Raw genomic sequence first — 15,840 nt, 5'->3', positions numbered from 1 at the left:
TCTTTTCCTTTTTTCTGAGCTCTGACCTTATGGGATGAAAGATATCACATATGGAAACAATAAGTCCTGCATCCCAAAAGATTCTCTTTCTTCTCTAGTGGCTCTTAGAAACCTTTGGGCTATTTGAATCTTACAATTTCTCTCTCTCTCTCTCTCTCTCTGAGTCAGGGTCTTGCTCTGCCACCAGGTGAATTCCAAGGGATCCTCCTACCTAAGCCTCCTGAGTAGCTGGGACTACAGGCACTTACCACCATGCCAGGCTTTCTTTAAAAAAAAAAAAAAAAAAATGCTTCATAGAGACAGAGTCTTGTCATGTTGCCCAGATTGGTCTGGAACTCCTGGGTCAAGCAATCCACTTGCCTTGGCCTCCCAAATTGCTGGGATTACAGACATGAGGCACTGCACCTGGCCAACTGAATCTTCCAATTAACCCCTGTTAATTGTACAACTAATTAATTGTATAATTGTACAATTAAGAAATGTAGTTCTTCAGTTTAGGGATAGACCCACCAGCTTCCACGAAACATCCATTGTACAATTGTACAATTAAGAAATGGTGGAATATTAATGGGTTAATTGAACAATTAACAAGGGTTAATTGTAAGATCAAAAATGTAATCAACCAGGGAGATTTTTCAATGGAAATGTACAGTTTCATGGGAACTGATTTTCACTCATTTTCCTTTTTAATATAATACAATTGAATACTGCCATTCACACCTCTCATAACATACACTCCCTTGAATAGATCCAAATAGCCATTTGCCATTTAGCAAATGTTTTCCCTGATCCTGTGCTTTGCTTTTGTTACATTTAAAGTACACTCCACACTTGCTGCAAAAAGTGTGAATGCGATTCAAACTCAGCCCTCTTGGCTCGTTCACGAGGGAAGCTTTGCCATAAAAGATGAATTGCAAAGTAATAGCTGAGGGAAGCCCTAACTGTCAATGCAGTTACCCTTTGGTACATTTTTGGGCTAATGATATTTCAATCAATGTGACTGAAAAAGAAAAATAAAGGTCAAACCAAATACCAAAGAATGAATAGCCTACTGCAAGATTACTAGACTCATAAACAGTTCCTTGTTCTCTAAGATTGCTCTGAGAACCATGTCAATACACCAGTCGCGTGGTAATTAAAGAATTTAAAAAGCCAATACTTATTTTGTCAAGGGCACTAATGCAAATTCAACTTGGTCTATGAACAAATTAACACAAAGTTCTGATTGTGTGCAAACTGGGGCAGTTAGCAATTATTCTTAGTATTTCTATAACAAACTTTCTTCTGAAAAACTCAAAATGCTAGAGAATCATAAAACTTCGAAGGAATCTGAGAAACTACTGATACCTTTGTTTTACAAATTCGGAAGCTGTGGCCCACAGAAGTCACTTGTTCATGGTCACACTGCTAGCCTGTGCGTCTTGAGTAGCCCAGTGATCTTTAATAGTATCTTGATGTTCTCGTCTTAGGTATCACCCCAGTTCTTTCCTCTCCATTCTATTGTAAAGCAGCTCCTCCTCAAAAATACTATGAAGTTTGAAGAACAAAAAAGTCTTACATTTTCTATATTATAATGTAAGTAAATGTTGACTAGAAATCCCCTTGTCTTTTTTTTGAGACAGGGTCTCACTCTGTCACCCAGGCTGGAGTGCAGTGGCTCAATCACGGCTGCCTGCACCCTCAACATCCTGGGCTCAGGTCATCCCCCTGCTTCAGCCTCCTGAGTGGCTGGGACTACAGGCACATGCCACTATGCCCAGGTAAATTTTTTTTTTTTTTTTTTTTTGTAGAGATGGGGTTTCCTGAGGTTGCCCAGTCTGGTCTTGAACTTCTGAGCTCAAGTGATCCTCCCACTTTGGTGTCCCAAAGTGCTAGAATTACAGGTGGGAGCCGCTGTGCCCAGCCTCCTCTTGGCTTTATTGTATAAAGCCTGTGTAGAACCAAACAGGGTATATGATCAGGCCTTTCATTGAGGCCAGATTGGAGCAGTAGCAGCTTGATAAGGTCCCAAAAGGTACTAAATGAAAAAGAGACAATCTAACATTAGTGGCCTCAGAATGCAGGGACATCTATAGCCTAGACAAGAATAAAATAAACCAAGAAAAAACACAACTGGAATTCCTTTCAATAAGAAAGCCAGTCCCATATCAGAAGACAGACAATAGAGATGGAAGAAATTGAATTCCAAAGACAGACAAATGGAGAAAGACACAAATAAAATGGGGAGGGGGTGACCTCAAAGATGACTAACTAGAGTTATAAGGCTGGGGGTTTGCAGGTAGACACAGGATTGCAAGCAGGTTGGATAAATGGGGTGGGCCAGCTGGTCTACCTTCTAACCCCAGGGCGATGTAGCGCCTAGTGGAAAAATCTTGGTCACAAAGTCAAGTCCCAACTGTAACCATGATTTGCCTCATTCATTCATTCATTCACTCATTCACTCATTCACTCATCTAATATTTATGAACACCCACTGTGCACCAGGCACTGTACTGGAAGATAATCCATGGAATGAGGTAGATGTAGCTCCTGGCTGGGTGCAGGGGTCACGCCTGTAATCCCAGCATTTTGGGAGGCCAAGGCAGGCGGATCACTGAGGTCAGGAGTTCTCGACCAGCCTGGCCAACATGGTGAAACCCCGTCTCCACTGAAAATACAAAAATTAGCCAGGCGTGATGGCGCATGCCTGTAATCCCAGCTACTCAGGAGGCTAAGGCAGGAGAATCGCTTGAACCTGGAAGGCGGGGGTTGCAGTGAGCTGAGATAGCGCCATTGAACTCTGCACTCCAGCTTGGGTGACAGAGTGACACTCCATTTGAAAAAAAAAAAGAAGAAAGAAAGATGTAGCTCCTGTCTTCACAGGCCTCACAGTCTATTAGGGAGATAGACATCAAACAAGTCATTATACACATCTTTCTTTATCTTTGTAGCCAAAGTTAAGAAAGGAAAGCATAGCATACAATGAGAATTCAAAAAAGAATTCTAATTAGCATCTAACTTAGGTTGGAGACAAAGGAGGAACTGTGATATTGGTTTTTAAAATGGAAACAAATACCAAATGGAAGGTGATTAACTTGCATTTAACATCCATAGATATACAAACTGTTATTAATTAACAGCAGACAAAAATGTGCCCCCGAACTGGTCATCTCTCTAGAAATCCAGTGATGGAGGTAAGAGAAAGGGATTCCACTGGGGAAGCCAGGAATACAGGAGAACCAGAACCCCATGCTGCTGGACAATGAACAAAGACAAGGTTCTTTCTCGCTTTCACTTACTCTGGAGCTGAGACCACGTCCTAGAATAACATAGGTTGCTGAACACTAGAAGGGCTGCAGTGCAGCATGAAGCAGTGTCTGTCTGACCTCAGCACCCTGTTCTGATTCCTGATCTTCATTTGGTTCCTATGTTACTGAGGACCACTGTGTACCCTACTTTCTTAATACTCAGTCCCAGGGACCCATTCTCTCTGTACCTCTCCCAGACTTCCAGGTGTTTCTCCCCTGTGTGCTGGGATCTTTGCTGGTAAATATCTGGACTGAAGAAAGTCTGGGATCTTACTCATAACAAACACACAGACTGATGCTGTGGTTTTTGACTTATCTTTGGACTTGTGCACCCATGGTCAAATCTTAAAGCTTAGCAGAATTCCCAAGGATCCCTGCACTTGTTGGGTCAGAGGCGAGAACAGCAGGCCCTACACTAAACTGGATTCCTTAGAATCTGTGACTCAGGGCCAGGCACAGTGGCTCATACCTGTAATCCCAGCACTTTGAGGGGCCGAGGCATGTGGATCTTGTGAGGTCAGGAGTTTGAGAGCAGCCTGGCCAACGTGGTGAAATTCCATCTCTACTAAAAAAATACAAAAAAAAAAAAATAGTTTGGCATGGTGACATGCACCTGTAATCCCAGCTACTCAGGAGGCTGAGCCAGGAGAATCGCTTGAACCTGGGAGGCGGAGGTTGCAGTGAGCTGAGATCATGTCACTGCACTCCAGCATGGGCGACAGAGTGCAGAATCTGTCTTTAAAAAAAAAAAAAAAAGAATCTATGACTCTGTGTGCCTTGGGCCACTGTCACCAAGCCCTGACCCTAGAACAAGGTCTTGGTGTGGTCTCAGCTACTAGCTAATGTTGCAGCATCAGAACTTGATGTATGTGGAGCCAACTCTGTGGCACCAAAACCTCCCAAAATATTCCCTGACTCTGAGATACCCATGCATGAAAGGGAAGGCTGGAGGCCGATGTCGAAAAACAACTGTGGAATTTCATTTGACAGTAAACACTGCAAAAGGTATCTATGTCACATGGTTGCCCAATGCCTTGAGTTAAATAGAGAATGGAGAGGTTATAACCCCACACTGTCTGTTGTGATAGCGATCCCCACACTATCAGATCATATCTGGAGTACTGCATGTCATTCTGAGCACAGCATTTTAAAAAGGATTTAGACAAACTAAAAAGAGTAACCAGATGAGTGATAGGGCTGGAGATCATTCCCGTGAGAGCCGACGCTGAAGGAAATAGGAAGACTGACAGCTGCTTCCCAATGTGAAAAGGGCTACGGCTGGACCATTAGACTCGCTCTAAATTGTCACAAGGGCCAACAATAAGCAAAAGGGCGATAGATTTTTTTTTAAATTAGTGTAAGTGGGCTTTTTCTAATAGTCTAATTCTAGTGGACTTGTACAGAGACCATAGGCCACGGCAGGTGTTTGAGATGGGGAAGATGGTATTGAAATCAAGCCAGAGTTAGCAGCTATGAGTACAACTGGGGCTTGGGTGGTGATTCTGAAAAAGAAAAAGACTAGTTCTCATTTTTCTCAAGCTAGATATGGACAAGGTTCCTGGGCCCCTTCCCTCAAGTCTACCCAAAGAGGCATATAGTCAGCTCCTGCTCAGTTGAAGCCTTGGCTGAAAGGAGAAGTAACTGGTCATTTAGGGGGACCCTCTGACCCACCACTGGCAGAATCAAGACTTAGTGTGGCTTTGCAGATAACTGTGAATGTGCAAATTTTGTCCTGATGATACTGATAGCAATGATGCTACTATTTATGAAGGGCCTACTGTGCACCAGGTACCTTGCTAAATATAGTATGTATAATAGCTCATGAAATCCTTATACCTATCCTATGGAATAGCTACTACAGTCTTCATTTTCTACTGGAGGAAGCAGAAATTTAGAGAACTTAAGTTTCTTGCAAGGCCACTGAGCTGCTGCATGGGGGTCGCCTGAGCCTGAGCTCTCAGCATGCTGGCTTTCAGCGCATCTCCACTGGGGATCCCATCCACCTCTCCTAGCTGAAGTGCTTCCCAGGCCAGCTCCACCCTGTTCTTGGGCTCCCAAAGCCCAAGAAGGCATTGTGGCATGGTAGAAAGAACCTGAGAATTAGAATTGGACAGGCCTGGGTTTAAAGCCCAACTCACCACTTACAGCTGTGTGATCTTGGGCAAATCACATGGTCTCTTCAGCCCTCCATTTCTTCATCTGTAAAATACCTACTTCTTTTCTATAGCAGACTCACATATTTTTTCCCCGGGGCAAGTTCTGAAGTAACCAAGTAAGCAAAAAACAAAGATAAGTAAGTGTGTCCTTAATAAATCCATTTGAGGGGTACACTTGGAACCCCCATATATGTCAGGCAACTTTCTCCACTGGGGTGGCAGATGTGATCGAGGCAGGCAAGGTCCCTGCTCTTATAGAGCCTGGCATCTGGTGCAGGGTGCCAGTCAGCACACATCAGTGGGTATTAAGCACTATTCAAAGACCTACATGGTAATAGGAAATGACAAGGAAAGTCTTCTCCCAGGAGGTGACATTTCAGCCGAGATCTGAGTGACAAGAAGGAGCCTCAGGCAAAGATGGAAGGAAAGATCATCCAGGCAGAGGGAAGAGCTAGGATAAGCTCCTGCGGAGAGAATAAGCCAGGACAAAGGAGCCCCAGGGAGACTGGCCCAGGATGGAGCCAAGCAGGCAGGGAATTATAGATGCTTTGGGGTTTGTTTTCCAAGTGTGTTGGGATAGTTCTGAGCAAGGACACTTCATGATCTGAATTCCCTTTTCGAGTTCTCTCATTCTCTTTTCGTGTTCTATGGGGAGCATGGATTGCAGGCTGGTAGTGGGGGAAGCAGGGAGGCCAGCTAGGAAGTTTTGCAGCAGTGCAGGCCGGAGATGCTGGAAGCTTGGATTTGTGGTGGGGTTGAGGTTGGGAAGTTGCAGCAGATTCAGTTCATGCTTTGTAGGGGGTGTTGACAGGGACAGCTGGTGGGTTGGACACAGGTTGTGGGGAAAAGAAGAATCAATAATAACTCAAGGATAACCATTATTTACAACTAGTTCAACATAGCTAGTCTTGTTTTGTTTTGTTTTCTCCAGTGCTGGTAATGTTTCTTTAGTTGAACATCAAATGAAATAGCGGTCTTCCATTTGAGGGCTGTATTGCATAGGGGAAAATGTGTATCTCTAAACACTGGACTCATTCTCAGCCTGGAAAGATACTCATACGATGAGAGACATGCAGAACATAAGGCCAGTGAGTTCATGCTTCCCTTATTTCACTCACTGGGGGGCATACACTCATTTGGTGGGATAGTAGGGATAGTAGATAAATTTAAGACTATGCTCATCTTTTTCTTCCATATCGAATTCAGATCAGTTAATTGTGTCCATACAGTGACTTCACAATAATAGGACCATACATTATGTTAGATCATCTTTGCATTAGAATTTCTAGTTTGCGTTTTGTTAAGATGTGCTGTCTGTTCATCTCACATGTGCAGTGGGGATAACACCTTCATCCTAGTGTGTTTCTTAGGAGATGACATAAGGGTTCACACGGTGCTGGCCTCTTGGGAAAATCCAGCAAAATGTGGGTTCCTGCCCCCTCACCAAAGAACCTGCAAGTAGTTTCTAATCCTTTGTTCATTCAATGACTGTTTATTGGACGGCTACTATGTGCCAGATGCTATTCTGGGTGCTATACGGGTATCAGTGAATCAAGTAGAGTTCCTGCTCTGTGGGGTAGACCCCTTCCTCCATCTTCACAGCCAGCATGACATCTTCAAATCTCTCTCTCCCTGTCTACACCCCTTGTTCCCATAGTCACTCTGATCTCCTATCCACCTCTTCATTTCATTTAAACATATTTTGAATTTTTAAACTTTTATTTATTTATTTATTTTGAGATGGAGTCTCCCTCTGTCACTCAGGCTGGAGTGCAGTGGTGCAATCTCAGCTCACTGCAACCTGCACCTTCTGGGTTCAAGCGATTCTCCTGCCTCAGCCTCCCAAGTAGCTGGGATTACAGGCATGCGCCATGATGCCCAGCTAATTTTTGTATTTTTAGTAGAGATGAGGTTTCACCATGTTGGCCAGGCTGGTCATGAACTCCTGACCTCAAGTGATCCACCCACCTTGGCCTCCCAAAGTGCTGCGATTACAGGCATGAGCCACCACGCCCGGCCTAAATTTTTAATTTTTTGAGACGAGGTCTTGCTCTGTTGCCCGGGCTGGAGTGCAGTGGTGCAATCTCGGTTTGCTGCAACCTCTGCCTCTAGGGTTCAAGAGATTCTCATGACTCAGCCTCCAGAGTAGTTGGGTTTACAGGTGTGCACCACCATGCCTGGCTATCATTTAAAATTTTTAAAAAGTTTATTGAAACATAATAGATGTACATGTTTTCAGGAGGCATTTGAGAATTTGCTACATTCATGTAATCAAAGTGTAATTGGGATATCCATCCCATTAAATATGTGGCTTTTCTTTTTGCTAGGAAAGCCGAGCCATTTTGAAATGAACAATTGATTAATGTTAACCATAGTCGCCCTATTGATCTATCAGCCACCAGGTCTTATTTCTTCTAAGTGTATATTTATAGCCATTAATCAACCTCTTTCTCCCTTTCTCCCTGCCACCCTTCTCAGCCCCTGGTAACCACCAATTTACTCTCCATCTTCATGAGATCCACCTTTTCAGCTCTCACATATAATTGAGAACATGGGTTATTTGTCTTTCTGTGCCTGGCTTATTTCACTTAACATAATGACCTCCAGTTCCATTCATGTTGCTGTGAATGATAGGCTTTCATTCTTTTCTTTCTGCCCACCTCCTTCTTACAACCTCGTTCGTTGTTATACTGGGCCCACCTGGGTAATTTGGATTCACCATCTCATTTCAAGATCCTTAATTTAATCACCTTTGCCAAGTCCCTTTTGCCATTTGAGGTAGCATATTCACAGGTACAATGGATTAAGCTGTGGGCATCTTTGGTGGGGCTGGGGTTGGGGGTGTTATTCTGTCTACCCCAAGTGTTATCCATTCAAGGAAGATTTGTTAACAGAAGACCTAGTCAGGATTCACATACGCATCTGTCCGTGCTAAACCAGTATCTAAAACCAACGTACTAGAGTTTCCTGTAAGTGATCAAAGTGACAAACACAGTGTTTAGTACTCTGGGACCCACCCATTACCAGTCTACATTCCAGACCATAGGTCCTGGTTTGAGGTTGGAAACCTTAGTCTTTGGATCCAAGTTGCATTTTCATGTCAAGCTTATCAGAAGGTCCAGGTGTAACTTGCAATCTCAGTAGACCCTGAGGTCCCCACAGGGACACATGAGGTTCAACCCAGAACCTGGCAGGGTGAAGGTGTTCTTGGGTGGCCAGCAGGGCTCTTTGCAGAGTTTTACGCAGGAAACCAGAAGCTAAACTTATGTCTTTGATCCTTTAGATCCTTAGAGCCTTGAAGACGACTTTGTATAGACAAAGCTAAAACCAGAATTGTGACCGAATTACAACCGGGAGCTGTGTGTGGCAGTTGAAATGCTGAATAGTCTTTTTTTTTTTTGTCTTTTTAGTAGAGATGGGGTTTCTCCATGTTAGCCAAGATGGTCTTGATCTCCTGACCTTGTGATCTGCCTGCCTTGGCCTCCCAAAGTGCTGGAATTACAGACGTGAGCCATCACGCCTGGCCGAAGTGCTGAATAATCTTAAATGTTGAATGTCTGAAGATGTTGAACCAAGATCGATTTGCTTTTCAGTTCCTGGGAAGCCTGGATTTTCTCTGCATCTAGGCCAGCCTGTCAGCTCCACATTCCCAGGCCAAGGATTTGGAAAAATGGGGCCGCATGCCATGCTGGCATATTTTATGTGTGTGTATGTGAGTCAGCCTTATTTTAGGAATGAAAAAAGTACCCCTCTTTAGATAAGGATGACCCACAGTTTGTTACTCAGGGCAAAGTCTCTCTTCTTTTTCTTATATAATCAAATCAAATATAGTTTAATCCTGAAACTAGGCAAGAGGCAATTAGCTGAAAACTTCTTTGGCCAGCCCTCAACTTTGGGATGAACTTACAAAAAACAAACAACAATAACAAGAAAAAAACAAAAAACAATATTCTAGTCTTTTCTTTTATACAGAAGTCTAAGTTACCTACCTGAATTGCAGCTTTTCTAAGATTATAGCATATTGATTCTTTGAAAAGATCTACTTCTTGTCCCTTATCCCAATGTAATCATTCACAGATTTTTAAACATTTATTAACCGACTCCTGTATGTTTGTAATTGAGGTTGCAGAGCACAGTTCCTGGTTTTCCTGGGTTTAGGAATTAGAAGAGGAGACCAAAACCATTTTGAGTTACAGAAGCATGGGCAATTGAAGTTGTACTCTTTGATGTTTCTGCCACAAAGGGAAAACCTTGTGAGAGAGGACACTATCTCGGAGAGAAGACACTCCAACATTTGTTGGCTGAAAGTATAAGAGCATTGTCTGGGCCTCAGAAGGGAAGACACAAGCCCAGCTAGCTCTCCCGGGGATGAGTTTACAGTACTGTGCTAGGAAGGAAAGAACAGCTCCTGGATAGAGTCCTGGATCGGCATCTGCCCCGTGTGGTGTGTGACAGGGCACAGTCACACAGTATCCTCAGTACCTCAGCTTCCTACCTAAAGCTGAGGCTTAGAAAGAAAACTCAATTCATCCATTCTCAAGCCACTCCTGCATTTTGATTCCCATTCCTCTGTGGATGGAGAGACTCAGATAATGAGCAAGGCCTTTGTGTTCTTTAGCGGTGCTCATTGGTGGAGCCACAAGACTAACTCAGAACTCACTTTCACAAGCGCACCACAAGCCACCACTGGGGGAAATGAGTCATTCTAATCTAGAAAATGCTATGATTGATTGAGTGCTACTGAGGAGAGAAGCCATTTCTCTTACTGTCTCCTGTCTCTGAAGAGGAGGAGGAAGTAAAAGTTGAAAAACAACAGGAATGAAGTCAGTGGCAAGACCAGCCAGTGCCACTGATGACCCGGCCTGAGGTTAAAAGATTAACGCCCCCTACTCTAACCACATGTGCTCTCAATCCATCACGACCCTTTCACGTGGAACCCCTTAGAGTTGTAAGCCCTTAAAAGGGCCAGGAACTCTGTCTTCCGGGAGCTCGGCTGTTAAGACGTGTGTCTGCCGACGCTCTTGGCCGAATAAAAAACCTCTCCCTTCTTTAATCCGGTGTCCGAGGAGTTTTGTCTGCGACTCGTCCTGCTACATTTCTTGGTTATAAAAAACCTCTCCCTTCTTTAATCCGGTGTCTGAGGAGTTTTGTCTGCGACTCGTCCTGCTACATTTCTTGGTTCCCTGATCGGGAAGCGAGGTCATTGACGGACGGACGGTCGAGGCAGCCCCTTAGGCTGCTTAGGCCTGCCCTGTGGAGCGTCCTTGCGACGGACTCTGGCCAGCTTGAGCGACGCACATCCTGAGAGCGCTACTGGGTGGGCAATTGCCCTACTGGAACACCTGGTCAGAGCAGTGTGTGGCAGGCCCCTGCGGAGGATCAACGTGGTGGCTGAACACCGGGAAGGAACTGGCACTATAAGTCGGGACGTCTGAAACTTGGTAAGACTGGTGTTTGGAACTTGCCTACTCCATTTGAGTGGAAGCGTGGCCTGATCACCCACGGCGTGCCTCTACCAGCACTTTGGTTCTTGTTTTTGACTTGACTTGAATGGCTTGATACTTTGGTTTTGGTTTGACCTGGCTTGGATTTCTGGATACTCCGATTTTAGTTTTGATTCTGGTCTGGTGTAAAATGAAAAAGTGTGTGTGTGCCCTTTTTACCCATTCTTTGTTCTGTGGTGTGCGTGTGGTGTGAGCGTGGTGTTTTGTCTCGAGGAAACATGGGTCAGACACAAAGTAAGCCTACTCCGCTAGAAACTATGTTGAAAAATTTCAAGGAAGGATTTAGTGGAGACTATGGGGTTACTGTCACACCAGGGAAACTTAGAGCTTTGTGTGAAATAGATTGGCCAACATTAGAAGTGGGTTGGCCATCAGAAGGAAGCCTGGACAGGCCCCTTACTTCTAAGGAGTGGCACAAGGTAACTGGTAAAGGATACTTAGACTAGTTCGCATACATAGACACTTGGTTACAGCTGGTGCTAGACCCCCCACAGTGGCTAAGAGGGCAGGCAGCAGCAGTGCTAGTAGCAAAGTGACAGATAGCCAAGGAAGGATCCCGCTCCACCCGCCGAGGGAAATCAACTCCTGAAGTTCTGTTCAACCCAACATCAGAAGATCCATTGCAGGAGATGGCACCAGTGATCCCAGTGGTGCCCTCTCCTTACCAGGGAGGCAGGCAGTGGGGAGCCTCTCTTGAGCCCACAGTGCTTGTGCCTCCGCAAGACAAGCGTATCCCTAGGCCACCCAGAGCGGACAAGAGAGGAGGTGAGGACTCGGGAGAGACCCCTCCCTTGGCAGCTCGTTTATGACCCAAAACCTTGTGGCACATATCTGTAATCCCAGCACTTTGGGAGGCCGAGGCAGGAAAATGGCTTGAGCCAAGGAGTTCAAGACCAGCATGAGCAACATGGCAAAATCCCGTATCTGAAAAATACCAAAATTTTAGCTGGGCATTGTGGCCTGCACCTGTAGCCCCAGGTACTCCAGAGGCTGAGATGGGAGCCTGGGGAGGTCAAGGCTGCAGTGAGCCAAGATCGTACCACTGCACTCCATCCTGGGTGACAGAGTGAGACCCTGTCTCAAAATGTATATATGTAAAATAAAAAACTGTAAGAAAGGAATATAATACTTTGATTTGTGAAGCATTACAGGGCCTAATAGTTGCTCTGGTCTGCTTATGAATGAAGGTTCAGCAGCAATTTCTTCTCTTAGTTAAGCCTTTTCCTCTGCTAGTTATAGTACTTAGACCTTGAAGGAGTCTCCATTATTATGTAAGTCTAGGCGAGGAGAAAAACTAAAGCAGGGTTTCCAAGTGGACACTGCTAGTTAATGGAGAGCCAGGAAGAAAACCCAGTTCATCTGTTCTTCAGCCCCTCCTGTGTTCTGATCCCACTCACAATACTCACCCAAGAAATATGTTAGGCTTGGCTGTGGCCTAGTACTGTTATGAGTGCTGAAGATAGAGGCCTGGGCAGTCAGCCCGGCCCCTTCTTTCTCCCATCTTTGTAGAGAAGATAGAAAATAAATGCACAAAACCATTCCAGGTGGCCACAGGTGCTATTAAGAAAGCAAATCATAGCAACGTGATGGAAAATGATGAGGTGAGGTTGGTTCTTTAGGCCGAAGGACAGAGAAGGCCCATCTGAGTAGAGGCTCAGCTGTGGTCATTGGTGGAGTCACAAGCTAAGTCAGAACTCACCTGAGGAATCATATCCAACACTGATGGGGACCCACTGGGTCATCTCTCACCTACACTGGAGGAAGAGGAGGGCGATGAGTTATTACACAGCATGCAGAAAATATAAAAACAGGCTGGGGCTGGGCACGGTGGCTCACACCTGTTAATCCTAGCACTTTGGGAGGCTGAGGCAGGTGGATCATTTGAGGTCAGGACTTGGAGACCAAACTGGTCAACACTGTGAAACCCCACAATCACAGCTAGTTGGGATTGCATGAACCTGGGAGGCAGAGGTTGCAGTGAGCCAAGATTGTGCCACTGCACTACCTCCTGGGTGTAGAGCAAGACCCTGATGGCAAAGAGGGAGGGTGAGGGGGAAGGGGGCGAGGGAGGAAGGAAGGAGCATGAGTCTTATTCTGCCTCCTAAAAGCATTGCTAAGTAATTCACCACAACCGGGACATACACAGATGGTAAGATCTCCTGAAACATCACTGTGAAGTATCTCGAAGCTTTTTAGACTAATGGCATTTGAAAAATCCTGCTTTCTGGCCGGGCGTGGTGGCTCATGCCTGTAATTGCAGCACTTTGGGAGGTGGGCAGATCACAAAGTCAGGAGATGGAGACCATCCTGGCTAACACGGTGAAACCTGGTCTCTACTAAAAAAATACACTACACAAAAATTAGCCGGGTGTGGTGGTGGGCGCCTGTAGTCCCAGCTACTCGGGAGGCTGGAGCAGGAGAGGCGAGAGGCGGGAGGCAGAGCTTGCAGTGAGCGGAGATCGCGCCACTGCACTCCAGCCTGGGCGACAGAGCGAGGCTCCGTTTCAAAAAACAAAAAACAAACAAAAATCCTGCATTCTAAAAATCCAATGCCTGACCTTTGCCACCATCTCCTTCAGTTTATCCCATTTCTGTCCTGAGGTAACAAACTTTGAAACATTGTTCTAAAGTATATTAGGATGAATTATCAATCCATTAAAGAAAACACACCCTCTCTAATTAGCAACTGTTCACAGGAAAATTGCTCACTGCTGCAGGGCTAGATAAGTGTCAGCCCAAAGTTAGAGAAATTGCACGTGCAACACGTTCCATTTCAATTATTTTGTCCTCAGTCAGCCAAGTAATTGATGTCTGATCATTGTGCCTGGTGGGTGTTGATAGAACGGGACTGATTTCCCCCTGGACTGGACCAAGATCACAAGCAGCTTCTGGATTGTGATTCAAGGGACAAAAGAGTTAACAAGGCAGGTTCATTAGCAAACGTGTTCCCAGACCAATCCTCCTGAGCAAAGGGAGACAGGGCAGCCATCCCCATGGGACCAGAGCAGTGACTGTCCTGGTCACCTGCCAGCCTTCTGGCCGGGAGTTGGTACCCCCAAGCAGCCTCTTTGACTTAGTAAAACTCTCCACTTCTAGATCCAGAACCCGCAGAAGCAACTTTGTGTTTGGCAAAAGGAAACCAGGTGGGGTTTCTCCCCTTCCTGTTAGAGATGTAATTATGACAGGGACAGTGGTCACTGCTTAAAAAGCCGATCTTCAGATAATTGACTGACTGCTTCATTTCATGCTGTTTCATGACCTTGATAGCTAAATGGTGATTGAATGAAAGATGTTTAAATGCTGTTACTTCATATTCAAGAAGCATGGGGAAAGGTATCCTTCAGATGCCCATCTCCACGGGGAAGTGGGGAGAATTTCTGAACAGCCATCTGAATGACTAGGGAGTCTAAGCACAGCCCAGGGACGTCACATTTCAGCACTAACTGAACAAAGAGCTAGATTATGCAGCTCATTAGCATCACACATCCAAATAGATCCCAGCCGTCCAAATCTGCTTTCGTTCAAAATTGCTGTTTGTGTAACTTAAATAATACCATAGGACTTACTGATATAAACATCTTATTTGGTAGAAAAGCATTCATAGAAACAAAAGCCCAATGCTGAGACTGAGAAACATCAAAGAAACACCTTGCCGTATTTGGATGCTCTCATGGACCCTTGCTGGACAGCTGACAACTGCTGGGCTCTGTCTCGCTTTGATGGCGATTCAGCAGGCAGAACTCCTAGACACCTAGGAGTGAGCAGCAGATGGCTTTCTCCCGGAGAATAGATAATACAATATATTGGTCAATAGGACACGTGCTGTTAGGATTTAAAAACAGCACACACACACACACACACACATACACACACTTGTGGGTGTTTTCAAGTTGAAAGGGATCTTTGATGACCATCTAGTTCAACCCAAGACCCACCTTGGGCCACACAGTTAGTTAGAGGCAGACCCAGAACATGAAACCAGCTTTTCTGGACTGCTGAATTAGCTCTTTCTACTTTGTTGAGCTGTCACTTAGGGAACAGATTTTAATCACCTGATTTGTTGTTGTTGTTGTTGTTTTGTTTTGTTTTTTTAATCAACAGACGTATTCAACTTGCTTCACGCTTGTGATAGGCATCTCTCAAGTACAAGTTGGAAAAGCCACCATCTTTCAGAGCTCCACCCACCCCAGGTTCCAGGATGGAGTTACTGTTGATCCATGATGGAGGGTGGGTGAGGGGGCAGGCAGGATTTTGAAAAATAGGAAAGACAACCTGGAAACGACTCTAGAATGTCCTAGTGATCACAAGAGCTCCAGGAAGCATTACGGGTTTGTGGCCCACAGGCTTTGGTGACCGAGTGATCAGGAGGAGACATTTTGGTTGGGGACAGAATGGGGGAGAAACACTCCCTTCATCAGGGGAAATCCACAGAAAAGGGAAGTCTGGGAGTGTGTTTAATTATGCCTAGTGTTCCATTATTAGAATGCTAAGCATGTGGGAGGCATTTATATCCTGCTCAAAGTCATCACCAAGGTCTGATGTTTCACACGTCTGCAATTCAAAATATTGCAACCTCCGGCATAAATGGGTTAACTACATTGCAGACACCTACTGAGTATTGACTCTATGGAATGCATTGTGTCTTTTCATGAAAAGGATGATAAAGGGAGGTGTCGGTGCATAAGAGTGGGGATTGGAGAGTAGGATTGTGCTTAGAATTAAAGTCACTTGCCTTGGGGTTCTGTGGGGCTTCCAGTCTAATCTGGAACGCAAACAAACCAAGTGAATCATTACCACCTGAGCCAGTTCTATGAAGAAAACTGCTAAGATAGAGATAATATTCAAGGATAATATCCATCTCTACAAAAAATTTAATTAGCTGGGCATACTGGC

The 15,840-nt window shown here is 45.0% G+C and overlaps 1 long non-coding RNA gene across 1 annotated transcript in view; it reads right to left on the bottom strand.

Moving 5' to 3' along the window:
- Positions 1-1,465: 1,465 nt before the first annotated feature.
- Positions 1,466-15,840, bottom strand: part of LOC134759062 (uncharacterized) — a 23,008-nt gene continuing 8,633 nt past the window's right edge. Inside the window, exons 2-4 of the long non-coding RNA XR_010134921.1 lie at positions 12,647-12,696; positions 5,426-5,546; positions 1,466-1,527 (exon numbers count right to left, since the gene is read on the bottom strand). This is a non-coding gene — a long non-coding RNA (uncharacterized lncRNA). The remainder of the gene's footprint in view (positions 1,528-5,425; positions 5,547-12,646; positions 12,697-15,840) is intronic.

The sequence above is a fragment of the Gorilla gorilla genome, chromosome 7, assembly GCF_029281585.2.
Source record: "Gorilla gorilla gorilla isolate KB3781 chromosome 7, NHGRI_mGorGor1-v2.1_pri, whole genome shotgun sequence".
Taxonomy (NCBI): domain Eukaryota; kingdom Metazoa; phylum Chordata; class Mammalia; order Primates; family Hominidae; genus Gorilla; species Gorilla gorilla.
The sequence above is the reverse complement of the archived record's forward strand: the minus strand, read 5'-3'. Positions and strand labels throughout refer to the sequence as shown.